General features: G+C 57.5%; 1 protein-coding gene across 2 annotated transcripts in view; it reads left to right on the forward strand.

The window, feature by feature from the left end:
- Positions 1–748: 748 nt before the first annotated feature.
- The window catches only part of PTPRS (protein tyrosine phosphatase receptor type S), a 149,733-nt gene continuing 137,038 nt past the window's right edge, over positions 749–13,443 (forward strand). Inside the window, exons 1-2 of one of the 2 annotated variants that reach the window (XM_068997088.1) lie at positions 749–776; positions 4,018–4,098. The gene's annotated coding sequence lies outside the window, so the exon portion shown is untranslated. The remainder of the gene's footprint in view (positions 777–4,017; positions 4,099–13,443) is intronic. The other variant, XM_068997089.1, reaches the window with a different exon arrangement.

The following is a 13,443-nucleotide window of genomic DNA, read 5'->3' on the forward strand; positions in this document are numbered from 1 at the left end:
CGTATTTCTGCTCCATTTCCCAGGAACGGTTAAAACTCGGCTGACACTTGGTCAGTGTGAGGAGGCACAGGGATCAGGGAAGTCTTGGAGCCGCAGTGGGGGAGCGGGTGTCTGCCCTCGGAGCGAGAGCATCCTCCTGCTCCAACAGCGGCGTGACCCCAGCGTGCTCCGGAGCGCCAGAAAAGGAAAATGAGGGGAAAACCGTTCCTCCAATTATTGCTGGGAGTATACTAAACATGGGAAATACGAAGAACTTACTAAACACGGGGAATAAATCAAACATGGGAGACAGGGCAAATGCGGAGAATTTACGGATCATGGAGGCTCTATCGAACACGGGAGGTACAGAGGGTCTGTTAAACGCGGTGGCTGCATTAAACGTGTCGGGAGGGTCTGGAAGGGCCCCCGAGCCGCCCCCGCGCCCCTCGCGCCTCCGCTCCCACGTGCGCGGCGCCTTTAAGGCGCGGCCGCGCCCCAGCGGCTCCGCGGTGACGTCACGGCCCCCGCGCCCCCCGGCGGCGCGGGGAGGGCTCGGGGTGTCCCGCCCCGCGGTGACGTCACGCGGCGGCGGCCCGGGGAATGACATCACCCGTGCGAGTGGCCGGCGGGCGGGAGCTCGCGCCGCAGTGTCCCCGCGCCGCGGCCCCAGCGCAGCCGCCGGGCGGAGGCGGAGGGACAGCGGGGAGGCGGAGGAGGAGGAGGAGGGCGGGGAGGGCGGCCGCGGCCCCTCGCAGCCCCTCCGCCGGCAGCATGGGAGCGGGCGGCCGCGCCGGCAGGTACCGGGGGCGCGTTATAGCGGGGCCGGGGCGTGGGGCCGCTTTGTCCGCGCGGGGGTGGCCGAGGGGCCGCGGGAGGGCTGCGCCGGGGAGGGGTCGCGTTATAGCGGGGTGCAGCGAGAGCGGCGGGGGAGGTCGCGGGAGAGGGGCGCGGGTGGCCGGCGGGGGGGGGGGGCGAGGGATGGCGTTATAGCGGGAGCGCTCGGGAGGGGGTGGGCAGGCGGGCGGGGGTCTTGTTGCGGGAGGTGCGGCCGGCGACGATGGGGGGGGGTCGCGGGTGGGTGGCACCGGCGAATGGGGGGGCGTGTTATGGGGGGACGCATGGGAGGGGTGCGGGGGGAAGGGGCCGCGCTATAGCGGGGGTGCGGGGAGGGGGCGCGCCGGACCGCGGGCACGTGCGGCGGGGGGATGCGGGGCAGCGCCGGGGCGGCGGCCCCGGAGCCGGGCGGGGGCACCGAGCTGCGCTGGAGCCTGGGGGGCTCAGCCCGGCCGGGGGGTCCTGGGGCAGAGCCCGCCCCACGCCCCGCTGCCGCTCCCGGGGTGCGCCTCGCTCCGTCCCCCGCCGCACCGGGATGTGTCCGCGCCCCGCTCCGTCCCACGCCCCGGTGCTGGTGCCTTCCCCCCCCGCACCCCCCTCCGCTTTAGGACCCCCGGCGCCCCTCCGTGCTCTTCTCTCGCTGCCATCGCGCCCCCGCCCCGTCCCTCCGGCGCCTCCCGAGCGCGGTCCCGCCGGGTGCGGGGTGCGGCCCCGCGCGTGGCCGTGGGGGCTCCGGCATCACCCCCGTGCTCGGGGCTGCGCTCCCACGGAGCAGCGCCGTGGGACCGCCTGTGCTGGGTGCTGCTCGGTGGCTTCTCCACCTCCCGGCTCCGGGCACACTGGGATGCTCCGGTGGTGGAGCCGATGCCGCTCCCGGAGCAGCATCGCCGGGATGCGGGTGTCGGAGGAGCCGTCGGAGCGTTCCCCTGTGCGATACCGCGTCCTGGGGACACGGCTGTGTCCCCCCGGGATGCTGCCTGCTCCCACCCCAGACACCGGGGGTGCCTTGTCCTCCCACCACCCCTGAGCCCGCCAGCAAGTGGGTTTTGCCCTTCTGTCGTCGGCTGTGGGGTGGCTCAGTGACAGTAGTGAGGAAGGGACATGGGTCACCCCAAAACCACCCAAGTCCCCATGTTTGGGGGGGCGTCTCCCCTGCGCTGTGGGGGCTACACCCTTCTGAAAGGTGAATCGGGCTCTGGGGCTGGGGACAGCCCTGGAGTCACAGCGGGACACCCCTGGGGTGACAGCAGGTGGTGTTTTCCATCTGCCCCCGGGGATTTCAGCTGAAATCTCAAGCCCTGGGATCATCCTGCAGCAGGCAAGAGCTGGCCCCGGAGCCTCCGTGTCACCGAGCCAGAATTTGTCACGAGGAGGGTGAACCCCCCCACACCCCTTCAATAAGTATAATGATTAATAATGCTTGTGTTTCCCCAGGAGGATCCCATTCCAGCCCCTCCTGGGCAAGCAAATGTGGTATAAGGGGAGCAGTGCGGGTGTAAAGGTGACGCCCGTGGGAGGGTGGTCAGGATCTGCGGGACGGAATCTGGACCCCGTGGAGTAGGGGACATCTCTGCTCTTGGGGCGTTCACCCTCTCCGAGTCCCGGGAGGCTTTGCCCCCGCAAAAGCACTCTCTGCAGCTGGGAGGAAAATGCAGTTTTGACGGGGGGGTTTCAGCCCTTCCTCCGAGCAGGAACACCCTGCGGAGTGAGGGGAGTGCCTGGAGTGTCTCCTGTTCCCTCCCCAGGCAAACCCCTCTGAAATTTGCAGGGGATGTTCCCCATGGCACTCCCGCTTCTGCTCCTGCCCGCAGCTCCCGGCTGTCAGTGCCGATCGCAGCTTGACTTGGCCAGGGCAAAATATTACAGATTTATATCATTTTTCCCTATAAATCGTGTGTTGGGGGTTGTGTACCTGCACCTGGCTGAAGGAGCTGTTTGTGTAATCTGAAGGGGACCTGTCTGTGGGGGACAGGGCTGCTGTCCCTGTGAGAGCTCCCAGTGAGGGAAATGAGGTTGGATCTGGGTGCTGGGCACGAAGACTGTTGGGTTCAGCAGGGCAGGGCGTTTGCTGATGAGGGGACCCTCCTGCCCTTCCTATGGGAAAGATACCCCCCCTCTGCACACCCAGCAGGGGGAAAGCTGTTAATTGTTCCCTGCCAGATTGACTTATAAATTAACGGGTTTGCTGGCACTCTCCTCCTCCTTCCTGTGCGTGGTAAAGGCCCATATTTCAAATGGGAAAAAGTCATAAATACTTTGAGTAATGTGAGAGGAGCTTCCAGCTGAAGCTATGCCACCAAGGGATGTGGGGGGAGAGGGGTCCCCCACAGCAGAGCCGTTCATGTGCTTGGGCATGGGGTGATGGAGGTGATGGGCAAGAGGTCCTCGGGTCCTTTTGTGGTTGTCTTCTGGCATTGGCCTCACTGGCAGGACAGGGTTGGGTCCTCTGTGCCCCCCACGTCCGTGTCCCCCTGTTCCCTGGTGCTCACTGGGTTGATAAATGTAGGTTTGGTGAACAAAGCCTCTTCCTGGGGCATCCCTTTCGTCTCCTCCTTAGGGGAGCAGGTTTGCTGTGCCTTTTTCTGGATGCTAAGGAGTGACCAGTGTGACATCTTCCCTAAGGAGAAGAGGAAAAACGTGCTTTTGCTCCCTCTCCAGGAGCGTGGGTTCCTGTTAGACCCTCAGTTCTGCTGCTGCCTTGGGGACAGAGGTGGGAATGAGGGTGGAGAGACAGCTGAGGTCCAGCCAGGCGGGATGTCCGAAGAGATGATGTGGCCACGCGCCGGGGAAACTGAGGCTGGAGGGGGGTGGTGTTTGTGGCTCCTCAGAGCACAGGAACAGCTCCGGAGGGCTCTGGCCATATTAAGGGACCCCAGAGCTGACTTTGAGGTGGGAGACTCCGACCCCATGCTGCTCTGGGGTCCGGGGGTCCCTCCCGGGGTGGATCCCTCTGCAGTGCCCGGTGGGGCGGTCCCCAGGCTGGCACCGGGGGCAGCCCCATGCAGCTGCTCTCCTCGGAGCAGAGTTACTCCAGGTAGTAAACGCCTGTTGAGCTGTTTATGCGCTCCCCACGTGGCGCCAGGGTTGCGTGGGTGGCGAGCTGCCGTGATGGATGCGAGCTGTGGCCTGTGGCCTGCGCCGCACATGGGTTTGATTTGAGCTCGCTCTGTTCCCAGCTGAAACAGTTTTTCTTTTGCATTGCAGAGATAAAATTGCGAGTGTAGGAATCCGAGATAAAGCGAAGCCAGATCTAACCCGAGTCAGTGTGGGCAGTGCGAGCGTATGGTAAGGAGAGAGGTTACTCAGTTGCATTAAAAAGATGCTGCTAAGTAGTTTAATCCGCAGTTGCTGAACTTTGAGCTTTAAATTCTTCTTATACGAGTTGATAAGAACATGCATATTATTCATAACTCTCTCCTCAAAAAAAGAGAAATCTGTAAATGACTTCTGTTAATATCATTGCTTCAACAGCGTGAAAAATGTGCCTGACTTGTACTTCAAATAATCCCTTCCCTTGGCCCAGCTCCCTCCATCCGTGAAGCTCTTTGCTTCCTGCAGAGGATGGTGGGAATGGGGTCAGGAGCTGGGGGCTTTGCTCTGGCCTGGTGTCTCTGGGCAGAACCCCCAGGACATATATTTCATTTATTTTATATTTGCGAATGGAAGGAGCCAGCCAGGCTGGGCAGCTTCTGGCCATGTCAGTATTGCTTTTTAAAAATTGTGGTCGATTTTAAACCTGTGAGCCCTGAAGTAGTAACACTCAGACCAGCTTCCTTTCTGCGAAGTTTATTACACAATAAGCTGGAACAATCTGCAGGCTCTGTTCGTTAGACCTTTTTTTTTTTTTCTCTTGTCCTCTCTTTCTGATTATTTGCTTTATAACTTGACCAGCTGTTTTTTTTTTTTTTCCTTGACATCAGCCTAGGAAACTGAAAATTGTCTTTTATTTTCCCCCATCTTTCAACTCATAAGCCCTCTGGAGTTCTGGGTCTGATCCAACACAATGCTTTTGGACTTCTAATTTTTTTTTCTAGCTTGGGTATCATTGTCTTGCCTTGGTAATTTATCGAGCTTGGCGTTCCTATTGCAAAGGCTGCCTGTGCTGTTGGATTATTTGCTCACCTGACACGCCTGTGCCGAGCTGCTGGTCCTGCACACAGATGGCCGTGTCCCCCTGCAGCCCCAGCACCCTCCGAAAAAAGAGGAATTTTCAGAGTCCTGTTGCCTTCTTGACATGGCTCCGTAAGGAGCTGGTTGGGAGGTGTGAGTTTCTTTGAACTTTATTTATTATTTTTTTATAATCCGTGAAGCCTCTTGGCTCCCGGCCTCCCACCGGCTCCCGAGGGCAGGCGTGTGGCTCCCACAGGTGTGTGAGCAGCCCAGGAGGAGGCAGAGGAGCTGCTGTGGCAGAGGAAGGGGATGGGGATGTGCATCCCCCTGGGATGCCCAGGTGTGAGGAGGAGGCACGTGCAGGGTGGAGGAGCGTGGCATGGGCTGTGCACACACCTGGAGGCGCAGAACTGAGGTATTCAGGGATGCTCTGCTGACTCTGGAGCCAAAGGAGTAATGAGGATGAGACACCAGGACACAACCCAAAGCTGGGATTTCTCCCTCTTCCTGGGACTTGCTGGCCCCTCAAGGACTTCTGTCCCCCACCCCAGAGAAGTGAGGCTTCACCATGTCCTGATCCTGCCATCCTGTGGTCCTGGGCTGTTGGAGCCTCACCTGGGCTTATGTATTGTGGGTTTGGAAAGCTTTGGGAATGGCCTTTGCACAGCTCGTGGTGCAGCAGCATGGGATTTGGGAGCTCTGCTGTTTGGGCATGGCCAGCCCTGAGGGAGATGGGATTTTAGCATTCCTGTTTTCCATGCATTACTATCGCTCAGGCTGATGCAGTGTGAGTGTTGTACAACCAGGATCCATCAGAACGTCCGTGCTCTAGTTCCCTGGCAACATTTGCACAAAATAAGAGCTGCTCTAGATTAGACAGCAGATATTAGTTTGTCTAAACAGGTTTAAAAACCTATCAAATTAAACTGGGCCAGGCAACTCGTACAATGTGTACACCTAAATTGGTTTAACATTTGCATAAATCAGATTAAATCGGGGCTATGGGATGGTTTAGGTTGGGAAGCCTGTGGCTATTTGTGCCCAGCTCCTGGAGTTCTCCACTCCTGCTGCCGTGTCAGGGTTGTTTTTGCACAGCAGCAGCTGAATCCCCTGTTTTCAGTCCCGTTTCGTAGGTGAGTGCTCTGTCAGTGCTGGTTTACACCACTCCAGGGGCTGCAGTTTGACTGTGACCTCTGAGCAGCTGGGCTGTCCCCACCTTCCCGGGGATCACGGCTGGTTCAGCTGCAGCCACGATTTGCAACATGTGGCAGGTCCTGCAGGGGTTTTGCAAGAAGGGTCTCTCTCTCCAGGAGGATTTTGAAGCCTTTTGGGGTTTGAGCAGTGAAGGGTTCAGAGGTGAATCTGTACCTGGGGTGCTCCATGCCAGGGGTCCCACCTCTCCTGCTGCCGTCTCTCTGCATCAGTCTTGGGGTGTCTTGGACACGGTCTGCAGGGATGTGATGGTGGGAATGCATCACGTATCCTGCTTCTGAGCTCCTCTGGTCAGCCTGTCTGGGAGCACAGCAGGTAAAAGCTGGTCTGCTCAGACCTCAGGGATGGTTTGCTCTCCCGTGCTTGCTGCTGTGCTCCAAGGAACACATCATCAGGGGACAAGTTGAGATACATCAGATCCAAACTTCACAGTCAAGATCCACCAGATCCTCACTCCAGAAAGGCCCTGACTTTACCTAAGGCTGTTTCAGGGTTTTCCACTGCTTTCACGTCTCTTTGTGGGCAGTGCTACATGAGGTGGTGTGGAGTCACACGGGGTAACCTCGTGCTCTGGGTGCATAAGGCACAAAGCTGGGGGCAAGGTGCTCTCCATCTCTCTTGCATGGAAACAGCCAGCTGGGATGGCACATAGTGAGCAGGAGAGGGAGGACATGGTGCATGTGGCTTCTCAAACTGCAATAATCCCATCCTGGGAAAATAGCTGCCTCGTCAGGAATTCAGTGCTTTGTCTCTTTGTGGTGCTGGAGCTGAATCTCACCATCTTTCCCTCTGATCTGTTGTTTAATTGTTTTCTTCGAGGTGTCCCTGCATCCAAATCAGTGTTGAGAGTAACTCCACAGCTGATTTAAATCTGAAAGCTTCTTTCCTTAAAAGTCTTGGTCATGCTTCCCTCCATTTTGCTGTTGTGATCCAGCAGCAATGGACAGACCTGCTGCTTCCGTGCTGTGACATGCGTGTGTGTGCGTGCAGCAAAAGCTGCAGGAATTCGGGATTTTTGTATTTTTTTTTTTTTTAAGCTAATCGTCAGCTCTGACATCATCAAGTGTTTGTTCTGGTTCCTGTGAATCACAGATGGGTGCTGCTGCTTCGGGCTTGCACTGCTCAAGGCTTCCCTCCTGCTGCGTCTCTCCTTTGTTTCCCGAGGTGCTGCTGCTTGCTGGCAGCAGCTTCAGCTCTTTCCCTCCATTGGCAGCAGAGAGGAGCTGGAAGCTGAGCAGCAGTTCCCACTCTCCACGAGAAGTTCCCATGTCCAGCACGGTCAGGATATGCAGGAAGCAAAGGTGGTGGGTAGAGCCGTGTCCCGTCGGGAGCAAGGGGTGTAACAAGATGATCTTAAAGGTCTCTTCTAACCCAAGCCACTCCACAATTCTATGAAGGGTATTTCTCAGGGTGCTGTAGTTTCTACCAACAACTTGTTGTTCCTTGGGATTTTTCTTGTCCCCTCCGGGCTGGTGCACCAAGGACAGGGGCTGAGCACCACAGCCAGGTGCCGGTGGGTCCCCTGGGAGCGGGCAGAGTGCTGTCTCCTGGCCAGGTGGGACCTGGTTGAATGGAACAGCCTACAAAAGGCAGGGGATGCTCTGGAGACCCAGAGGCACTGGGGAAGGATTGATGCAGAGGGCTGGGTCTTGTGGTAGCCAGTGCAAACCAGTTTATGAGCCAACTGGTGTTTCTCTCCGCTGGTCCTGACATGGGGTGGCCGGCAGTGGACCTCTGCCCCGTGGTGTTTTGCACTGGACCATCACATGCCACGGCACAGAACCTCCCAGCCATGTCCTTCCCTCCAAGTCGCCATTTTATTTTTCTTAAACGTTTATGTATAACCGTACACTAACCTATAAAAATTAGTTTAGGATGGCTGCCAAGAAAATCTCTGCGGTGCCTTGTGGGTAACTCCCTGTGAATTACCATAAAAGCTGTAGTGTGAGGCTGCGGTGGCAGTTGTGAGGATGCCAGTCATCATGCTCTGTATTTAAAATTCAGATGAATGTGTAATGCCTCCATGGCTGGATTGCAGCAGCTCGGAGCATTCCTGGTGTCCCTGCCCTGCACGCTCTGCACCCGCTCTGGATTTTTAATGTCCTCTTTAGTTCTTCCAGTGTTTTGCTTGATTGTAAAGTGCAACAGGTAGGAAATTGTGGGCAAGCCATGCTGGGAGGGAGAGTGGTTTCTGATAGCTTCCTCCCTGGAGGGACCAACCTCCTGCTTCCACTGAGCCAGTGGCAATATTTCACTTAAGGGAAAAGCCACTCTGTAACCCTTCCCCTCCACATCCTGCCTGAGCCATGTCCCGTTTCCGAGGGCCCTCTGATTCTGGGTGTGCTCAGCCTGGGACCAGGGCTCGCTGGTGAATGGAGCAGGGTTTGTCCCCCCACGCTCAGGGATGTCTCACTGCCCTGCTAGAGAAGGATGTAGTTCCCTTGCCACCGAGCTGGTCCATGTTGCTGTTTCTCTGTGTGCCCTTGGAAATCCAAAGTGCTTCTCTTTATCTGTCAGCGCTGCTTTTCCTCCAGAGCCCTGAGCCAAGGTGACTGTGGGGCTCCAGAGCGGAGCCTCCGTCCTGGAGCTGCTCCGCTCTGTGCGGGGCTTGGCAGAAGGTGGTGCTGATCTGCTGGGCATGATGGATCATTTCATTTAAATTTTCCTGAAATATAATATTCATCTTGGTGTCACTGTCCCACCTTTATTATAGTTCACTGATAAACATCTGTAATCTGAGAGCGATCCGCACCCTGCCAGACACAGCCTGGGAATAATGAACACGTTCCTGGAGCCAGGAGAAGGCATCTCGGGGACGCATCCCTGCTCTCCCAGCCCTGGCTGATAAATAAAATGAGAAGCAAATCTGTTTTTCCCAGGTTGTATTTACATGTGGCTGCTTGGTTCAGGGCTGTAAAATGGTGGTGATTGGATATAACCTGGTGTCCCTGTTGATACCCAACAGGGATTTCTGAAGCAGCCTCTGTCCTGCCTCTGGCTGGGGGTACAGGGCACCATCCCAATGAATCCCCCCATGCTGGGCAGCTGGGCTGCCTTTTTCACCCCGTGGTAAATCCCTGCCCCTCTCTGAGGAGATTTCAGCAGGAGGGGATGCAGCTCTCCCAGGGTGCTGGAGCAGCGATGGCCCAGCACGTGCCATGGGTGGTTTCACCTTCTCCCTGTGAGTCCAGAGCAAGCCCAGGAGCTGAAAGGACCAAACACAATCCCAGGAATGGTTCAACCTTGGCAGCTCAGGGTGATCCCGGGGCACAGGCTGTTTTGGGGCTGCAGCACAGCCTCTGTGTCCCCACAGTGCTGGCAGCCAGGAAGCCTCCATCAGATTGCTGCTCGTCTCCTTCCTCTCCTGACGGGTTTTACCCCAAAGGCTGCTGCTTCACTGAGCTCTGACTGTGGGAACTTGGGGTCACGTCCCTGTCCAGCACAGCCGGGTGGATCAGCGTGTCCCAGCTCGGCCACCCACTCCAGAGCGAAGGTGACGTGACATCTGCTGTGCCAGGGATGGATTTTTTTTGCCAGTGCAGCAGTGGGAGGTGGCAGCTGCTGGTCCCACATGCCACTGGGACTGCTCTGCTTCTGCAGGGAGAGTTGTTGGCTAATCATCCTCTGGGGAGCCAGCTCCTGACCATCTCCAGGGCTTTGACCTTCAACATCAGAATCGAAGCATTGAGAATCCCCGAAGCCTCGTACAGACCTGACCTCTTGGGCTGCTCTCCTGGAAAGGGTTTTCCTCTGCCTCTGCTTGTGCCTCCACTTCCTCCTCTGCATTTGACCCAGACCAAGCTGAATTTTCCACTGGTTTGGGATTTCCTGCCACCTCTGTTCCTTTCTGGCATCCAGGTCCTGAGACTTGCAGCCTACTTCTGTCCTCTTGCAAAACTTGTCTGGAAGAGGAAAATCCCTGGATCTGCAGTCCTCTAGCACCATCCATCTGGAATTGACAGCTGCCCCACCAGGCAAGCCCTGGCTCTGCTTTGGGATGCGCTCAGAGCCCCGAGGAGAGCAGCCGAGCAAGATTGTTGCTAACTCCTTCCTGGAGGGACTTGTTGCACCATGCTGATAGGAAGATTTATTTTTTCCAGGAGCCCAAAGCACAACTTGGCACTCTCAAGGGCTGAGGCTGAACCAACAGTCGTGCTCCAAGCGGAGCGGGGCAGGAGCATGAGCCACCCTCACCACGTGCCCCATTTCCTCGGGGAGGGATGAGGACGAAGCTCCAGCCACCACCTTCATGTCTCAGCACCTTGATTTCAGCAGGCTGACCTGTCTGGTGCCGCGAGGTGGGAGCACCAGGGATATTTCTGGCCCCTGGAGCTGCTCATGGACTACATGCCCCAAAGGCTGTGCTGATGGTCCTGTAAGGGGATCCGGGTGAGGCCGCCTGGGTTTTGGGAAAGACCACAGACCTGCTGTGCTCTCAGCATCTGCTCCCGAGCAGTGGGATGGCAGCTTCCATGCTTTATCCAGTCATGCCTCCGGAAAGCAGCTTGAAAATCCCCAGGCTGAGCAGCTGCCCCAGAGGTGTGGAGAATAAGAGCATCCCTTTGCTTCTCCTCCCGGTGGAGGTGACGCGGGGGATGGCACCCATCCGGCAGCGCTGAGATGTGCTGATCTAAAAATAGCTGTAAGGTTGCTTTGAAAAGAGGAAAAGAAGGGAGGTGGGAGGAACTGAAGTGTTTCTTAGAAGTAAGAGAGAAAGGTGAATGAAATCCTTAATGGCTCTCACAGCTAAGGCTTTTCATCCCAGCTGCCTCAGGGAGCATGCCGTGGGGTGTGGGAGCTCGGATGGGGGCCCACATGGGTGCCATGGGCTTCTGGTGTGGCAAGGAGCTGGATTTTGGGCTGGGTGAGGAGTAATGAGGAAGGGGTGAAGAGAAGACATGCAATTTTCATGTTGGAGATGCATTTTCAGCTGGCAGGGTCTTCCTGGTTGCTGTGTGACCCACCTGGGGCATCGTCCCCAATGTCCTACCTCATCCTGTGCTGTAGTTACTGGGCTGTCCCCTCTTATCATGGATGGGTGACATGGCTGTGTCTCTGCATCTCGGGGGGCTGGGGGCAGGACTGGTGAAGTGGGGGGGACAGGCAGGCTCTGTGCTGTCTTTGGGTGCCCCCAGATGGGGTGAGCTCCCTGCGTGCTCGAGCACTTCCCGCTGCCAGAGCAGCCCATGCCAGGCGTGTATGAAGGGCACAGGAAGGGAAGCTCGGGAACAGCTCTTGCCTTTCCTGCCAAGCTCTTTGCAGGGGAACAGAGGGGTGTTCCTGAGGGGTCTGTGCCCCCGAGCCACTGTCCCCAGCACTGGGCTGGCCAGGTCAGTTCACGGAGCTCGTAGGCTTGGATTTCTCTCTTCTAAGCCACCAGAGCCAGGCTGTAATTAGGCTGTGTTGTCGAGTAACCGGATCTCCCATCTCAGTGCTTTGTTCTTGACTTACCCTTGATGTTTTCCAATGTCTCTGAGTGAGCTGTATCCCTTATCCATGCCCCCATTTTTCATCCTCCATTCTGCCTCCTGCAGGGAGATGCTTTCAAGGCAGGGCAGCCTGGCGGTGTCCTGGGCAGTGTGTGTGTCCCCTGAGAGCCTTGTTCTCCTCCGGGCCCTCTGAACCTTCTCACGAGGAGCGTTTACGGGTGGCTCAGTTGCAAGTTTTTCTAGGAAGTATCAGAGGAGCTTGTGGTCCTCACATCAGGGCCCTAGAACACTCTGCAGAGAGCTTTAATCTTAAAATAAAATCAAAGCAAGGCTTTCAACTTGGATTTTTCTTTGGAAGTCACTATTTTAAACCCTTTTTTTTTTTCTGAGAAGTCCTTTAGGAGTGAAAAAAACCCCATATCATGAAATCTTGCCTATGTAAATAATTTCTGGGCTTGGGCTTTTTGAAGTCACAAGAAGGGTGTGCTGCTCAGCGCCCTGTGCCAAGGCAGTGCCGAAAGTGGTGGCATCACTTGGAGTCCTGTCTGTCCATCCCATTCCATCTGTACGTGCATCTCTGCTTGTAGCCGCAGCCTCTGGGTGTGGATAATGGGAGTGGCAGGACAGAGGTACCTTCCTGGCTGCTTGCAGTCAGGGCATCTGAAAACACCCCGAGCTGAAAGGGACCCGCAAGGATCGTGGAGCCTTTGGAAGTCTGCGCTTCGGCACCACGGGGCAGCAGCCGGGAAAAACCCACACGGCTGCCAGGCAGCGCCGCGCCGGGGGAGGCTCGGGGCTCTTGGGAGAGCTTTGGGACAGGTGGGATGGGGTGAGGGGAGGATGGAGCGGGCGGCGGCAGACGGGCGCGTGGGACACGCTGCCGGCGAGGAGGCGGCGGCAGGGCCGGCACAGCCCGTGCGGAGCGGGCGCGGAGGGGACGCGCGGCCCTTGCTCCGCTCGGTGCCAGCTGCTGCTTCCCGGCCGCCCCCTCCCAGGAGCGCGCAGGAAGGAGCCCTGTGCTGTGGGAGTGGGAGCTCCCTGCTGCCTCAGGAGAGTCTCCAGGCTCCAGCTTGTCCCTGTTCCCGTGGAATGTCTCCTGTGGGTGTTGCGGCACCGGGTGTAGGGTGGGCGGCTGCTGCTGAGCCAAGCTTGACCCGAGTCGTGCCTCCCAGTTCTCTGCTCCTGGTCACCCACTGCTGCCTGGCTCAGCCCCCTGGCAGTGCTTCCCTTGGATTCTGTTTTCCCCTATGCCTGAGAGGCAAACTGGAGCAGCATCCTTGCTCTGCATCATCCTGCGCAGAGAAGCCAGAGCCTTTCCCACTGCTGGCACCAGGAATTGTGCAGGAGTATGGCAGGCCAGTGTGGGAAGCAGCTTTTGCTCTCCCACCTGCTACCTGCTGTGCTCTGGGATGGGACTTCAGCATTTTGGGACAGTCCCGGCGTGGGCTCTGGCATTGGATCATGTCGTTGTGCTTTGGGCATTGCCCAGAGCCTGAGGCTTTGACCAATGACATGCTCTAAGATGGGAGGGATGGGAGGTGCTGCAGATGGCTGCTGTTGACTCCCATGCTGGGGCCGTGTGTGAGCAGAGGTCAGAATCAGCCCCTTGGCATTTGAGAGGCTCCAGCCCTGTGAGAAGGCTGTGGCTGACACAGAACCCTGCAGCAGCTCATGTTCTCCCCAGACTCCTGCAGTTAAACACCCAGCCCGAGCAGTGTCTGCGGCAAGGCTGCTGACAGTGGCCTGGTGGCTCCAGGGACAGATGGACACCACGGACACTGCCCGTTTTCGTTTTCAGGCGCTCTCATACATCCCATAGCTGGGCTCTGGGGTGTCCTGTTCTGCCTCACCTCCGGGCTGTAACTGTATGTTCCCAGCA

Source organism: Aphelocoma coerulescens, chromosome 28 (assembly GCF_041296385.1).
Source record: "Aphelocoma coerulescens isolate FSJ_1873_10779 chromosome 28, UR_Acoe_1.0, whole genome shotgun sequence".
NCBI lineage: Eukaryota > Metazoa > Chordata > Aves > Passeriformes > Corvidae > Aphelocoma > Aphelocoma coerulescens.